Source organism: Nicotiana sylvestris, chromosome 5 (genome assembly GCF_000393655.2).
Source record: "Nicotiana sylvestris chromosome 5, ASM39365v2, whole genome shotgun sequence".
Classification (NCBI taxonomy): domain Eukaryota; kingdom Viridiplantae; phylum Streptophyta; class Magnoliopsida; order Solanales; family Solanaceae; genus Nicotiana; species Nicotiana sylvestris.
Genome location: NC_091061.1, coordinates 24,263,828 through 24,267,266, shown reverse-complemented (window position 1 = coordinate 24,267,266; position 3,439 = coordinate 24,263,828).

The window sequence follows — 3,439 nt, the reverse complement described above, 5'->3', positions numbered from 1 at the left end:
AATTTCTCTTAATGATGAGAATTCTTTAAATGCTTTAATACTTAGCATCAATATGCATGGTTATGACTATTTTCCTGGTAAAAAGTTATATGTATCTGCTATAGGATTTATTATAAACCATTGTATACTTTAAATCCTATGTGCAAAATCATGGACTTCAAAAATGAAACTATTCTTATAGAAACCAACTTTGGTAAATCCAAAGTAACTACCAGAAGGCCTATTAAATGGGATGAAATTGATTTCCCTAAAGAATGGGTCATGAAGGAAGTTGTTGCACCTCGAAACACTGGTAATACCGAGGTTAAAAAAATAGATCAAACCTCATATGGCACTATTAAAATCAGGTTCAATGAACCCGTACAAACTACTAATATCAGTCTATCATCTAGGTTAACTAGATCAAATTCCTCATACATTTCTCCGATTGATTATGTGGTAGATTTTCCATCTAGAGCATCCACATCACAAATTAGAGAAAGAAATAGAATAAATGATATTAGCATCAGCAGTGATAATATCGTCAAGATTAATACAGATCTTGAACCAACTGCTTCCGAAATGGATTTTTCAAATGGTGTTAATAATGGTTTAAAACCAAATAGATTTTAGTCCGGGTTCACTGGCAAGAAAAATGATTTTAGAAGAATTTCTAAAACCCAGATGGGCTGTTTTCAGAAAATGGTTTCATGAAAACATGACTCCTAAATTGGTACAAATTTTTAGACATAACTTTTATACAGACATTAGCAAGAAAAATAAAATTATTGCTTTTGTTCCATGGTTTATGTCTAAACATGTTTATAACTATATTTCTGTGTTAGAAAGAGATTATACGCTCACAAATGGAAATATTATCAATTATATTTTTCCACCCCAACAATCTTTCATATAGGGGAAAAGGATAAAATTATTTACTGTACTGCTTTTTCCAAAATATTTGAAAATGATGTTGCTGCAATAACTGCAAAGAACTTAAATACTATGCTTACGTAGAACAATTATACTAACATGTATGTGAGTATTCTGGGTGAACAGGTCATTAAGATCCATGAGAAATTGGACAAGCTTATAGCTGAAGTCCAAGAAATCCAACAAAAGGATACTAAAGGTAAAGAGAAAATCGCTACTACTAGTATCCAACCACCTCCTGAGGTAAAAGACTTTAAATTAAAAAGTCTGGATGACGTAAGTCTAGAAAATATTGAAGAAATTCTTGTTAAGAAATTAGGTGAATTTAGAGTTAGTCCTCTAAGTTTAGAGCATGCATTTACTAGCAATCTGAGAGTAGATGATGAGATTAATAAAATCTCTGAAAGGTATGCTCGGTAACCATACCAAAGAATGTTTTACTATCCAAGACCAACTACTCAAGATGTCCTAATAGAGGAACATGACAATGGCCACTACCACCAAGGTTACAGTGGGTCAGATATCTATGAATGGAATATAGATGGTCTTGCTGAAAGACAAATTTATACGACAGTACATAGGATGCTAATGTATAGTATTATCTGTAAAGTTAATAAAAATACAGATAGAGCAATAGCAGAAATGATTATTACTGGATTTACTGGTCAACTAAAAGGCTGGTGGGATAATTATCTCACCCAAGACCAACGCTTTCAAATAATGCATGCAACCAAGACTAAAGATGATAAGATTGTTCAAAACTCAGTCTATTCTTTAGTCATGAATATCATTGAACACTTTTATGGAAGATGGTCTGATAATAGTGAGACCATTAGAACAATGCTCCAGAATTTGAGGTGTAAAACCCTCACATCTTTTAGATGGTATAAAGATGTTTTCTTATCTAGAGTGATGAAATTACCAGAGAGTAATAGTACTCATTGGAAGTCTAAGTTCATAAATGGACTTCTGCCCTTATTTGCTGAAAGGATTCGAAAAGTCCTTATAGGTACTGGAATGAGTATTGATTATAATAATTACTCATATGGTAAACTATTTAGTGTATGCACTCAGGAAGGTTTAGCTCTGTGTAATGAGATCAAGCTAAACCAACAAATTAAGAAACATCGTCTCACTGAGAGACAACAACTAGGTGAATTCTGTGAACAATTCACCATTGATATACCATCCAAAAGAAAGAAATCCCATAAAAAGGATTTCAAAAAGAAAAAGGGTTCGCCGGAAAAACGGCTTGAAAAAACCCAAAGAAGAAAGGCTTTTCATAAAGCCAGAAAGGGTTTTATAAAGTCTAAAAATCCTCAGGCCTGTTATAAATGTGAAACAGTAGGCCATTAAGCAAAAGATTGCAAGATCAAAGATAATATCAAAGAACTCGATTTAGATGATCATATCAAAGATTCTTTATGTAAAATTCTTTTGAATTCTTCTTCAGAAATATCTGACACTGATGAAGGATCTTCATCAACAAGTGAAGACCTAAGGGTCCTTCATGAAGAAAGTTATACTTCATCTTCTGAAGAAGAGCAAGATTCCTGTAATAAGGGACAATGCTCAAATCATTGTTGTAATACTGACGATGAACTTTTTAATATCTACTCCCAATTTAGGGATTTAAAGATTAATGTTTTGTCTAATGATAATTTGATTGATTTACTAAGGGTTATTAAAGACCTAGAATTAAGGTCCCAGCTAATAGATAAAATTCCTACGAATCCAGAGGTAGGAACAGAGGTGGAAGAAATTACATCTCAAAAACAGGATCGCTTCCGAATAGGGCTCAGGAAATGAATTACAAGAACACCAGTCCTGGCCAGCTACTAAACTCTACAGTAAACCTTAAACTACAAGGCTCCTCACAACCCTTCAACGGCCACCTACCTAAACGGGTTTATGAGCCCCACCGGTTAGGTTGGCCTAACCAAGGTTTACTGTCGAGATTGGTAACTGCCTGGTCTATATAGTTCTTAACCCAAAACCCCATCGGGTTGACACAGTAAACTCCTAACTACCAAGCATGTATAGTAAATAACCTTCGAAAACCAAGTTTAACACTTACTTATTTAGCCTATCATTTAGGCTAACAGTACTTGCAACAATGGAAGAGGGAAGGAGAAGAACAATACAAGATCAGAGACCTTTAGTTGTGACCAAGCAACTTTTTTTAATTTTATTTTAAAATAGGAAATATTACAAAAAAGTTCTTTACAAGTGGAGAGAGAAACTAGAGAGAAGGCAGAGCTAATGTTTTGGCTAACGCCTACCTCTAGCGAATGAAAAATGATCCTTATATAATGGATCAGTCTACAAACAAACAAAACTAAAAAGTAGAATTGGCCGACAAAATAATTACATGTGTGGCCGACAAGATAAAAAGATAAAGTCTATTATTACAAACGGACAGCTTGCTTTATAAAAGCAAATTCCTTTCAATAATGGAGGGACCCTTTACTTTATTAAAGTTGTTTTTATTACCCCAATAATTCATTATATGGGGCCTTCTTATCCT